This window comes from Oncorhynchus clarkii, chromosome 5 (assembly GCF_045791955.1).
Source record: "Oncorhynchus clarkii lewisi isolate Uvic-CL-2024 chromosome 5, UVic_Ocla_1.0, whole genome shotgun sequence".
Lineage (NCBI taxonomy): Eukaryota > Metazoa > Chordata > Actinopteri > Salmoniformes > Salmonidae > Oncorhynchus > Oncorhynchus clarkii.
Genome location: NC_092151.1, coordinates 84,342,244 through 84,356,440, shown reverse-complemented (window position 1 = coordinate 84,356,440; position 14,197 = coordinate 84,342,244). Strand labels below are relative to the sequence as shown.

Genomic DNA, 14,197 nt, shown 5'->3' with positions numbered 1-14,197 from the left:
TAATGTGATAGAACGTGGGGAAAGGTTGTTAAATAAAGTGATGAGTTAATAGTCGTGAAAGGAAAAGTGTTTCCATGATGGCTGGCCAAGGCTTTCACGTCAGCCACATACTATATGGACTTCTTTTGGACTGCAGAGCTTGACAGAGGAAAGCTTGACGATTTTTCTCTGAATCATTGACAGATCAGGTTCCCTTAGTGTGAACTCTCAAACCTCTAAAGATGATGCTGCTTCAAGTAGATGTGTGACTCTTGTGTCAGATAGATTGAGTGTAAATAGAGAGAGGTGCAGTAGAGACAGCTCAGGGTACAGTAGAATGAAAACAGGCATCTTATCACCAGATCTAATCTCTACTGTACTGTACTGTACTGTACTCTACTGTACTGTACTCTACTGTACTGTACTATACTGGACTCTCCCTCCTCCTGCTCCTCCTCCTCCTCTCTCTCTCATCCTCTTCTCTCTTCTCCTCCTGCTCCTCCTCTCCCTCCTCCTCCTGCTCATCCTCTCTCCCTCCTCATCCTCCCTTTCCATGGTGTACTTTCCTCCTGGTTCACTAGTCTGTGTTAGGACCCTCTGAACTCTCTTTGTGTCCTCATTTCAACACGTTCTCCTGTAGACTGTCCTGTGATGTGGATATGGAGTGAGAGTGTATTTACTCAATGGTTTATTAACTGGCAAACATACATGTACAGAGTTTTACAGAGTAAATTGAATTATCGATGTTTGCTTTAGAGCTCTCTGAAGTTGTATAGGAGAAATGTGCATGTTGTTTTCTATAGAGTTTCAATCTCTTTGGTTCCAAGGAAGGGGATTTTTCCTCAATGACAACATCAAGGCAGCAAGCCATATTCCACACACATACACAAACGTACAATGTCAAGGCAGCGAGCCATATTCCATGGAAAAGGCAGGGTATATTGGAACATCAAACAGGTTGGCATGATGGGGAAATTCACACAGCCACAACCACAGACACAGACACAGACACAGACACACACACACACACACACACAGAGCGACACACACACAGAAAGACACACGCATACACACTTACAGTACATGGTCTCACACAACTAAACTCAGCATAAAAAGAAACGTCACTTTTTCAGGACCCAGTCTTTCCAAATAACTTCACAGATCTTCATTGAAAAGGGTTTAACACTGTTTCCCATGCTTGTTCAATGAACCATAAACAATTGATGAACATGCACCTGTGGAATGGTCGTTAAGACACTAACAGCTTACAGACGGTAGGCAATTAAGGTCACAGTTATGAAAACTTAGGACACTAAAGAGGCATTTCTACTGACTCTGAAAAACACCAAAAGAAAGATGCCCAGGGTCCCCGCTCATCTGTGTGAACGTGCTTTACATGCTGCAAGGAGGCAGGAGGACTGCTGATGTGGCCAAGGCAAAAAATTGCAATGTCCGTACTGTGAGACGCCTAAGACAGCGCTACAGGGAGACAGGACGGACAACTGATTGTCCTCGCAATGGCAGACCACATGTAACAACACCTGCACAGGATTGGTACATCCGAACATCACACCTGCGGGACAGGTGCAGGATTGCAACAACAACTGCCCGGGTTACACCAGGAACGCACAATCCCTCCATCAGTGCTCAGACTGCCCGCAATAGGCTGAGAGAGGCTGGACTGAGGGCTTGTAGGCCTGTTGTAAGGCCGGTCCTCACCAGACATCACCGGCAACAACGTCGCCTATGGGCACAAACCCACCGTCGCTGGATCAGACAGGACTGGCAAAAAGTGCTCTTCACTGACAAGTCACGGTTTTGTCTCACCAGGCTGATTGTCGGATTCGCGCTTATCATCGAAGGAATGAGCGTTACACCGAGGCCTGTACTCTGGAGTGGGATCGATTTGGAGGTGGAGGCTCCGTCATGGTCTGTCACAGCATCATCGGAATGAGCTTGTTTTCATTGCAGGCAATCTCAACGCTGTGCATTACAGGGAAGACATCCTCCTCCCTCATGTGGTACCCTTCCTGCAGGCTCATCCTGACATGACCCTCCAGAATTGACAATGCCACCAGCCAAACTGCTCGTTCTGTGCGTGATTTTCTGCAAGACAGGAATGTCAGTGTTCTGCCATGGCCAGCGAAGAGCCCAGTAGTCTGGGACCTGTTGGATCGGAGGGTGAGGGCTAGGGCCATTCCCCCCAGAAATGTCCGGGAAGTTGCAGGTGCCTTGGTGGAAGAGTGGGCTAACGTCTCACAGCAAGAACGGGCAAATCTGGTGCAGTCCATGAGGAGGAGATGCACTGCAGTACTTAATGCAGCTGGTGGCCACACCAGATACTGACTGTTACTTCTGATTTTGACCCCCCCCCCCTTTGTTCAGGGACACATTATTCAATTTCTGTTAGTCACATGTCTGTGGAACTTCAGTTTATGTCTCAGTTGTTGAATCTTGTTATGTTCATACAAATATTTACACATGTTAAATATCCTGCAAAACGTTCTTCCCATATTGTGCTGTCTTTCTCTAGATGACCTCTCAGGAGTGATGTGAAGTGTATTTTCTCCCTCACAGCCCCTCTCTGAGACTCAGCCAACTCTCCCCTCTGGCCACGCACCAGAGCATGTTAATGTTGAATGAAGTCCACAGCACCAGGACCTGCCTCTGTGCATAGGCTACAATCAGCTGGTCGGCCCAGGTTTAAACACAGTCATTATGGCCTTTCATTAAATCACACAGAACAGGGCCTCTTTTGACTGGGGCCAGGGGATGAGCCCTGTTGGTCGTCATTAGTGTCATTGTCAGCTGATTAGCTGTCAGAGGGGCGGCAGGGCAGACCTACATTAGAGAGATGGGGTCAGCTAATGTTGGCATGTGGCATGTGACGGCCTCTGAGGTTGTTTTGGTATTTTCTATTGATGTGTCAAAATGTCAGTCATGGTTGTGGAGGTGGACTGGGTAGAGAAGCACCTGGTTTAGCTGGAGTAAGACTGACTGAGGCTCCTAGTTGTTGCTTTTGTGGTCAGGGAAAGATGTACAGTTTTCCCATAGGGTTTGCGGTTTGGTTTTCTCCCTGTAGGTTTTTAGTGGTCACTGATGGGTGTACTTGGTCTTTGCCCAGTGGTTTTTCTGTATGCATATGCTGGTCTGGTGGGGTTTAGATGGTGGACACTAATGTATGTCATATTTATGCCCTGGCCTGGATATGTCAAGTAGGCCAGCCACAGACAGACCCAGAGCCCACAGCACTTCAGCCCACAGCCCAGTGGCCAGCCGTCCCTGTGTACATTACGCTGTGGCTTTGATCAGACCAGACCTGACATCAGCTCAGCCACAGCTGGACATGTCATGGAGAGAAGGAGGGGTGTGTGATAGAGGAAGTGAGGGGTGAGACAGTTAAAGGAAGTGAGGGGTGAGAGTGAGCTAAAGAATCAGAGATACAAACAGATGGAGAGAAAGTCAAGAAAGAGAGAGGGGATAAGGAATACAGGAGAGACAGACAGGGGCTGGAACATTTTAGTCCTGCTGTCAATGTTATGGTAATTAGATGGGCGAACATCCAAACATGGAACCCTGAGGGTCAACACATACACACACCCTGGGGTCAACACTGTGCTGTTGGATGGCTTTAGGACAGGGCTTCTCAAACTTTTGGGGGCTGGGGACCCCTTCATAATCAGAACAGAATTTGAGTGACATAAATGGAGTTTTACTATGTTTTTGGCAGTCCAGACAAACTAAGTGCCCCAAGGCAGCGATTGGGGACACTGCCCTGTGTAGGGTGCCGTCTTTTGGATGGGACATTAAACGGGTGTCCTGACTCTCTGAGGTCATTAAAGATCCCATGGCACTTATCGTAAGAGTAGGGGTGTTAACCCAGGTGTCCTGGCTAAATTCCCAATCTGGCCCTCAAACCATCATGGTCACCTAATAATCCCCAGTTTACAATTGGCTCATTAATCCCCCTCCTCTCCCCTGTAACTATTCCCCAGGTCATTGCTGCAAATGAGAACGTGTTCTCAGTCAACTTACCTGGTAAAATAACGGATAAATAAATAAAAAATAAAAATAAGTTTTGGGCCCTAGGATGGAAAACATTTAGCAACCTTTTCGGAGCAAATATGTTGCGGTTTTCAAGCTAATTTCCTGCAATTCTACATATTTTGCGATGAGGCAGAGAGAAAACATTTCAGTTCTAAATCTTAAATTACAGGGCATTTATGTTTAAAAAATTTTTTTTTAAGGGGAATACAAATCAAAAATCAAATCAAATCAAATTTATTTATATAGCCCTTCGTACATCAGCTGATATCTCAAAGTGCTGTACAGAAACCCAGCCTAAAACCCCAAACAGCAAGCAATGCAGGTGTAGAAGCACGGTTGCTAGGAAAAACTCCCTAGAAAGGCCAAAACCTAGGAAGAAACCTAGAGAGGAACCAGGCTATGTGGGGTGGCCAGTCCTCTTCTGGCTGTGCCGGGTGGAGATTATAACAGAACATGGCCAAGATGTTCAAATGTTCATAAATGACCAGCATGGTCGAATAATAATAAGGCAGAACAGTTTAAACTGGAGCAGCAGCACGGTCAGGTGGACTGGGGACAGCAAGGAGTCATCATGTCAGGTATTCCTGGGGCATGGTCCTAGGGCTCAGGTCCTCTGAGAGCGAGAAAGAAAGAGAGAATTAGAGAGAGCATATGTGGGATGGCCAGTCCTCTTTTGGCTGTGCCGGGTGGAGATTATAACAGAACATGGCCAAGATGTTCAAATGTTCATAAATGACCAGCATGGTCGAATAATAATAAGGCAGAACAGTTGAAACTGGAGCAGCAGCACGGCCAGGTGGACTGGGGACAGCAAGGAGTCATCATGTCAGGTAGTCCTGGGGCATGGTGCTAGGGCTCAGGTCCTCGGAGAGAGAGAAAGAAAGAGAGAAGGAGAGAATTAGAGAACGCACACTTAGATTCACACAGGACACCGAATAGGACAGGAGAAGTACTCCAGATATAACAAACTGACCCTAGCCCCCCGACACATAAACTACTGCAGCATAAATACTGGAGGCTGAGACAGGATACAAGAAGTATTGAGTTAAAAAAATTATAATTGGTGGAGTAGTGTGAATACCAATATCCCCGTGAGCCTCCCAGGCCCATGTTGCCCTGGCTTAAGAACATTAATTGTAAATATACCTACAGTAACAGTGGAATGATAGTGTTTCATAACTGGGGCCAGCAAATCTCTTGTTGTCAAATTGACTGGGGGCAGTAAATCTCTTGTTGTCAAATTGACTGGGGGCAGTAAATCTCTTGTTGTCACATTGACTGGGGGCAGCAAATCTCTTGTTGTCAAATTGACTGTGGCCAGCAAATCTCTTGTTGTCACATTGACTGGGGGCAGCAAATCTCTTGTTGTCAAATTGACTGGGGCCAGAAAATATCTTGTTGTCAAATTGACTGGGGCCAGCAAATCTCTTGTTGTCAAATTGACTGGGGCCAGCAAATCTCTTGTTATCAAATTGACTGGGGCCAGCAAATCTCTTGTTGTCAAATTGACTGGGGCCAGAAAATATCTTGTTGTCAAATTGACTGGGGACAGCAAATCTCTTGTTGTCAAATTGACTGGGGACAGCAAATCTCTTGTTGTCAAATTGACTGGGGACAGCAAATCTCATTCGAATTTTGTGTGTGCCCAATAAAAAAAATATATATAATGTGAAACACTATCATTCCACTATTACTGTAGATATATTATGGACAATGTCTGAAATTAAAATGCTAAAATATGACATATAGCTCCTTTAATATTATTACATTGCTTTGTATTCTATTGTACCCTCTAAACTTATTCTACGGATCCCTTGGCCAAAATGTGTTTAATCTGTTGTTAGTAATATTCATAAAACATGTTTTATGTAAATTATGTTTTTATTTTTTTCATTTATTTTGTATATATTTTGAGATCTGGCCGCGGACCCCCTGCAGTACCTCGGACCCCACTTTGAGAACCCCTGGTCAATTAGCCACGCCTGTACAGGTCCATGTATCAGGGGGACAGTTAAAACACGATGAACTCCTTTCTCTCTGCCTGCCTGTCTGCCTGCCTGTTTACCTGCCTGTCTACCTGCCTGCCTGCCTGTCCACCTGCCAGCCTGTCTGTCTGCCTGCCTGCCTGCCTGCCTGCCTGCCTGCCTGCCTGCCTGTCTACCTGCCAGCCTCTCTGCCTGCCTGCCTGCCTGTTTACCTGCCTGTCTACCTGCCTGTCTGTCTGTCTGCCTGCCTGCCTGCCTGCCTGCCTGCCTGCCTGCCTGCCTGCCTGCCTGCCTGCCTGCCTGTCTGTCTGTCTGTCTGTCTGTCTGTCTGTCTGTCTGTCTGCCTGCCTGTCTACCTGTACCATGTAACATGGCGTTAGAGCTGTTCATTCACAGCTTTTAATAACTGCTTAATGTTTTCTCTGCTTATTCTTTTACGTGAGTTCCTTTACAGGGACCACCTGGAATCTGCGGTAACACAATCCTTGGGATGAGGTATAGGAAGGGGGGGGGGACAATGACGCCCGTTGTGGCAGCGACTGGTTGTCAGTCATGTTGGCGGCCACGGGCGCCTGGCCTCACACCTCTCTCCTCCCTCCCTAGTTCCCTCCCTCCCTAGCTCCCTCTCTTCAGAGATGTTTTCACAGGCCAGAACAAACACATGAGGGGGAAAAATGGCTCTGTTTTCCAAAATTAGCTCCTTTTGGAGCAGCGAGCAGCCTCCTTACACCAACCACCCTCCTTCTTCAGGAAAAGAGAGCAGGAGAGAGAGGGGGAGAGAAAAAAAGAAAATAAAAAAACAGTGTTAGTGTGGAATGGAAGATGGTGAGTGTCATTAACACTTGGTTGTGTATGCTCTTTGATCATGGCCTTGGGTCGCAGTATTCACCTCAGATTAGGACTGAGAGATCCAAGATTTAACTCTAAACAGACAGAGATCGTACCCTTCAAATCAAATGTTATTTGACACATACACATGTTTAGCAGATGTTATTGCGGGTGTAGTGAAATGCCTGTAAAATACTTAATACTTAATAGAAGGTTGTCTGGTCTCCACAAGTAAGGCTGAAATAGTGGAGACTAGAACCCAAAGAACATTGGGTAGAGAGAGGGAGGGGTGGGAGACATGGAGAGAAAACAAGAGAAATAGTATGTTCATTCTTTCATTCAGTCTTCCTGATTTTTAGGAATGCTGTAAATATAACCACAAAGGCCTCAGAGAACAAGCCTCATTCATGAAATTGACCCAAATGAATATTGTGTAAAACTGTAGCCATAGGTTTTACCTTATCAACAGAGCATCAGTTAAATGTAAAGCGACCAGATTTCTGGTCTGAGATGTTCCTATTAAGATACAGGGTGATGTATACAGCCTTGAATTGGTTGGTGTGTATGAATATATGAAACGTGGTGAGCACCCTTTCTACAAGCATCTATCTCCTGTACAGACCAAAAGCCCGGCGTCTAAGCCTGTGTTTATAGTACAGTGTTGTCTGCTGTTAAAAAAAGATTAATACCACTGTCAGACCTGTTTAACTTTCCCAAAGCTTTTTCCCTCTCAACTAGAGCAGGACATTTCTCTCAGCGCTGAAAAAAGCAATTACAAAAATATGAGTGCTTTTTTCCCCACTCTTCCCTTCCATCCCTTCACCAACCCCACCCGCCTCGTATGGCAGGATAAGAGAGAGAGGGGTTTTAACGAGGACCAGATCCCCTTCTCTCATATCTCTCTCTCATCTCTCTGTCTATATCTTTCTCTCCCTCTCTCACTCCCATGTCTCTCTTTTCATCTCCTGTCTTATTCTGCTTCCCCCACCTCCAATTTGGAGATCCTACTCCTCTTTCTCTCTCTCGCTCTCTCGCTTTCTCTCAATTCAATTCAATTCAAAGGGCTTTATTGGTATGGGGAACATAGGTTTACATTGCCAAAGCAAGTGAAATAGATACTACACAAAAGTGAAATAAACAATACAAAAATGAACAGTAAACATTACACTCACAAGTTCCAAAGGAATAGAGACATTTCAAATGTCATATTACGGCTATATACAGTGTTGTAATGATGTGCAAATTATTAAAGTACAAAAGGGAAAATAAATAAACATAAATATGGGATTTATTTACAATGGTGTTTGTTCTTCACTGGTTGCCCTTTTCTTGTGGCAACAGGTCACAAATCTTGCTGCTGTGATGGCACACTGTGGTATTTCACCCAATAGATATGGGAGTTCATCAAAATTGGATTTGTATTCAAATTCTTTATGGGTCTTTGTAATCTGAGGGAAACGTGTCTCTAATATGGTCATACATTTGGCAGGAGGTTAGGAAGTGCAGCTCAGTTTCCACCTCATTTTGTGGTCAGTGTGCACATAGCCTGTCTTCTCTTGAGAGCCATGTCTGCCTACGGCGGCCTTTCTCAATAGCAAGGCTATGCTCACTGAGTCTGTACATAGTCAAATATTTCCTTAATATTGGGTCAGTTACAGTGGTCAGATATTGTGTACTCTCTGTTTAGGGCCAAATATAGCATTCTAGTTTTCTCAGTTATTTTGTTAATTCTTTCTAATGTGTCAAGTAATTATCTTTTTGTTTTTTCATGATTTGGTTGGGTCTAATTGTGTCGCTGTCCTGGGGATCTGTTTGTGAATAAATCCCCAGGACCAGCTTGCTTAGGGGACTCTTTTCCAGGTTCATCTCTCTGTAGGTGATGGCTTTGTTATGGAGGGTTTGGGAATCGCTTCCTTTTAGGTGGTTGTAGATTTTAACAGCTTTTTTCTGGATTTTGTTAATTAGCGGGTATCAGCCTAGTTCTGCTCTGCCTGCATTACTTGGTGTTTTACATTGTACACTGAATATATTTTTTCATAATTCTGCATGCAGAGTCTCAATTAGGTGTCCCATTTTTTGAATTCTTGGTTGGTGGTTGGTTCTATAACTGATTCAAGTATTTTTAGTCAGAACCTAACTGGTATGTGAAATTTGATGTTCCTTTTGATGGCGTAGAAGGCCCTTCTCGCCTTGGCTCTCAGATCGTTCACACACATTTTCAACCGCAGTCCCTGGGCAGGTTATTAAAAATAATTACAATATAGACAATAGCAACATAGGACAAGCAAGACAGCATACAGACAGAGCAACATAGGACAAGCAAGATGTAGCATACAGACATAGCAACATAGAACAAAAAGCAGCAAGACAAATTTCATAAAAGAAACAAAGTGTTTCCGACAATAAATGACTGATTTGTTCCATAAAGTCCATCATTTATGTCCAAATAGCGACTTGTTGTTAACGTGTTCAGCCAGTAATCCATCTTCATGAGGTGCAGGCACTTCGTCCAGACAAAAACTCTAAAGTTCCGTTACAGTTCTTTAGAAACATGTCAAACGATGTATGGAATCAATCTTTAGTATGTTTTTAACATAAAACATCAATAATGTTCCAACCGGACAATTCCATTGTCTGAAGAAAAGCACTGGAATGAGAGGTAACTCTGTCGGGAGCGCGCATCATGAGACCAAGGCACTCTGCCAGACCACTGACTCAAAGAGGTCTCATGAGCCCCTCCTTTATAGTAGAATCCTCATTCAAGTTTCTAAAGACGGTTGACATCTAGTGGAAGCAGTAGGAAGTGCAACTTTATACATATCTCAATGTGTATTCGTTAGGCCAAGCTTTGAAAAACTACAAACCTCAGATGTCCCACTTCCTGGTTGGATTTTTCTCAGGTTTTTGCCTGCCATATGAGTTCTGTTATACTCACTGACATCATTCAAACAGTTGTAGAAACTTCAGAGTGTTTTCTATCCAATACTAATAATAATATGCATATATTAGCATCTGGGACAGAGTAGGAGGCAGTTCACTCTGGGCACGCTATTCATCCAAAAGTGAAAATGCTGCCCCCTATCCCAAAAAGGTTAAAAGCTTTTTGGAAATCAACGAAGTATAAGATGACTTTGGCATTGTTTTTGGTTTGTCTGTTTGTCAATTAGGGTGTGCAGGGTGAATACGTGGTCTGTCGTACAGTAATTTGGTAAAAAGCTTAGGGTTGTTGTCCTGTTGGAAGGTGAACCTTCACCCCAGTCTGAAGTCCAGAGCGCTCTGGCACAGGTTTTCATCAAGGATCTCTGTACTTTGCTCCATTCATCTTTCCCTCGATCCTGACTTCTCCCAGTCCCTGCCACTGAAAAACATCCCCACAGCATGATGCTGCCACCACCATGCTTCACCGTAAGGATGGTATTGGCCAGGTGATGAGAGGTGCCTGGTTTCCTTCAGATGTGACGCTTGGCATTCAGGCCAAAGAGTTCAATATTGGTTTCATCAGACCAGAGAATCTTGTTTCTCATGTTATGAGAGTCCTTTATGTGTCTTTTGGCAAACTCCAAGTGGGCTGTCTTGTGCCTTTTACTGAGGAGTGGCTTCTGTCTAGCCACTCTACCATAAAGGCCTGATAGGTGGAGTGCTGCAGAGCTGGTTGCCCTTTTGCAAGATTCTCCCATCTCCACAGAGGAACTCTGGAGCTCTGTCAGATTGACCATCGGGTTCTTGGTCACCCCCCAGACCATGTCCCTTCTCCCCCGATTGTTCAGATTGGCCAGGCGGCCAGCTCTAGGAAGAATCTTAGTAGTTCCAAACTTCTTGTGTTCTTATGGACATTCAATGCTGCAGAATTTTTTGGGGTACCCTTCCCCAGATCTGTGCCTCGATACAATCCTGTCTCAGAGCTCTACGGACAATTCCTTCAACCTTATGGCTTGTTTTTTGCTCTGACATGCTCTGTCAACTGTGGGACCTTATGTAGACAAGTGTGTGCCTTTCCAAATCATGTCCAATGAATTGAATTTACCACAGGTGGACTCCAATCAAGTTGTAGAAACATCTCAAGGATGATCAGTGGAAACAGGATGCACCTGAGCTCAATTTCGAGTCTCATAGCAAAGGGTCTGAATACTTATTTAAATGTATTTTTAAAAATATATTTAACTTAGCAAAAATGTGTAAAAACCTGTTTTTGCTTCGTCATTATGGGGTATTGTGTGTAGATTGAGGGAAACATTTAAAAAAATAATCAATTTTAGAACGAGGCTGTAATGTAACAAAATGTGGAGCAAGTTAAGGGGTCTGAATACTTTCCGAATGCACTGTAATTGGAGAATCCAGTGGGTTCTGATAGTCTTTAATAGTTGATTCTAAGATTTGTATTTGACCATGTATATGTTTTTGTTCTTTGTTCTTTGTTATAGAGCCACAAGGATTGGAGAAGTGGTTTATCTATACAGCTCTGTTTTGGATAGTTAACTCTTCGTGTTGTTGTTTGATTAGTGTGTTCCAATTTTCCCAGAAGTGGTTAGATTCTATAGATTCTTCGATCACATTGAGCAGATTTTTGACGTGCTGTTCTTATTGTATTTCTAGATTGTTTTAGTGTTTCACCATTGTGAATGCTCAGGTTGTCTGGGTCTCTATGTTTTTGTTTGGATAGGTTCCTCAATTTCTTTCTTAGGTTTTTGCATTCTTCATCAAACCATTTGTCATTGTTGTTCATTTTCTTAGGTTGTCTGCTTGAACATTTTAGATTTAATAGGAAAGCTGAGAGGTCAAATATACAGTTTAGATTTTCTACTGCAAAGTTTACACCTTCACTATTACAGTGGAACATTTTGTCCAGGAATTTATCTAGAGGTGCACTAGTTGTAACCCGTTTTTGTTGGTTGTTTTGTCATAGTTGTGTCTAGGGGGGCATGTTTGGGAGGGAATGCTGTCAACACCAGGTAGGTGTTTGTCCCCCTGTGTGCTAAGTCTCAGGATCATGTCCTGTTCTGGCAATTTGTCGCCACAGACTAGTACATGTCCCTGGGCCTGGAAATGGTTGATCTCTCCCTCGAGGATGGAGAAGCTGTCATTGTTAAAGTATGGGGATTCTATTGGCGGATATAGAGCATACATGAGGAAATTTGTCTCTGTTGAGATAATTTCCTTATTGATTTTTAGCCAGATGTAAAATGTTCCTGTTTTGACTATTTAATCTATCTGCTCTATACCAAATTAGCATACCCCCTGAGTCTCTTCCCTGTTTCACACCTGGTAGTTTGGTGGATGGGACTACCAGCTTTCTGTAACCTAGAGGGCAACCAGTGGATCCGTCTCCTCTATACCATGTTCCTTGTAGGATGACAATGTCTGTATTTCTGATTTCTTTGGTGAAGTCTGGGTTCCTGCTCTTTAGGCCAAGGACAGATGACCTCAGACCTTGTATATTCCAGGATGAGATAGTAGAAGCTTTGTGTTCGGTAGTGTCTAGTGGTGTTTTTGTGTGGTTTAGGCCCGGACCATCACAGTAGGTGTGAGCAGAGCATGTTGAGCATCTGATACAGTGGGGCAAAAAAAGTATTAGGTCAGCCACCAATTGTGCAAGTTCTCCCACTTAAAAATATGAGAGAGGCCTGTAATTTTCATCATAAGTACACTTCAACTATGACAGACAAAATTAGAAAAAAAATCCAGAAAATCACATTGTAGGATTTTTAATGAATTTATTTGCAAATTATGGTGGAAAATAAGTATTTGGTCACCTACAAACAAGCAAGATTTCTGGCTCTCACAGACCTGTAACTTCTTCTTTAAGAGGCTCCTCTGTCCTCCACTCGTTACCTGTATTAATGGCACCTGTTTGAACTTGTTATCAGTATAAAAGACACCTGTCCACAACCTCAAACAGTCACACTCCAAACTCCACTATGGCCAAGACCAAAGAGCTGTCAAAGGACACCAGAAACAAAATTGTAGACCTGCACCAGGCTGGGAAGACTGGATCTGCAATAGGTAAGCAGCTTGGGTTGAAGAAATCAACTGTGGGAGCAATTATTAGTCAGGAAAAAAGGGCAGTGTGAGTTTAATGATAACGAACATGGAACGAATACAAAAACAGAGAAGTGTCCAACAAGGAAACATAAACAATACTACCTGATGACTGACAGAACAGAGTGCTAGATAAATGGTAAGTAATCAAGGTAGTAATGAAGTCCAGGTGTGACTGATAATGGGGAGCAGGTGTGCGTAATAATGGGTTGCCAGGACCGGTGGTTCGTAAACCAGCGCCGTCGAGCACAGGAGCAGGGGAGCGGGAGTAGATGTGACATCAATGGTCTGAAGGAGGATGGTAGTCTCATCGGGATGGCAATCATCTTCCACCTGTATTGTAATAGTGTCATGTATTTTACAGTATTGTATTGTAATATTCATATGTGTCAACGTAGTGAAATGTAATTGGTTGCATTCTACGGTTATATCATATTATATACTGCGCTATGATTGGTTAAGACCACCCAGGTCGTGAGGTAATTGCAGTTGATCATGGCTGGAGACACATGAACATGTCCGTTATAGCTAGCTAATAAACATATATGTTTTATAAAGATCCTGTCCAACTGCATTTTATTATTTTGTACAAAGCGTGCAAAACAAGACATGGTGTCAGAATAAAATGACTAAAATATGGATTTGGCTGTTGTTCCTTCACCTCGGATGGACTGGGAGTCTACAAACTTACCCGATGCATGGCGTAAGTTCAAACAGTACGTGGAACTAATGTTCACGGTTCCTCTGAAGGACAGAGGTGAGGAGGACAAGTGCAGCTACCTGCTCCTGTGGATCTGTGAAAAGGGGAGTGACATATGGACACTTACCGAGGCTGAATCAAAGCTACTGATAACATACTACGATCACTTTGAAGCATGTGTTGTGCCAAAGACAAATACGTTTTTTTCTAGGTACAAATTTCATGAGAATGTTCAGGGAGCTAGCGAACCGTTACAGTCTGTGACTGAGCTGCGTCTGCTTGTGAAAGACTGTGATTATGCAAAAAGGATGAGATGGTCAGGGACCGTATTGTATTTGGAATACACACCGCGAGGGAGAGAGAAACGTTTGAATGTTGGGTCTGAGCTAACGCTGGACAAAGCTATGGACATAGCCACATCTCATGAGCTAGCACAGGTTCAGATGAAAACCATTTCGGGCGGCAGCACGAGCGCATCACTTGACCAGTGGACCCAGTCAGGCAGACATCATAGCACACCCCTGGTACCCAGAGAGCACGCTTCAGAACGGAGAGAGACAGAATTCCAAAACAGAGCGACACAGACTCAAAACGCCCCAAAACATGTGGATATTATGTATAC

General features: G+C 43.8%; 1 protein-coding gene across 1 annotated transcript in view; it reads left to right on the top strand.

Moving 5' to 3' along the window:
• LOC139410261 (receptor tyrosine kinase-like orphan receptor 1) overlaps positions 1-14,197 on the top strand; it is a 294,716-nt gene that overhangs the window by 189,067 nt on the left and 91,452 nt on the right. The window lies entirely within an intron of this gene.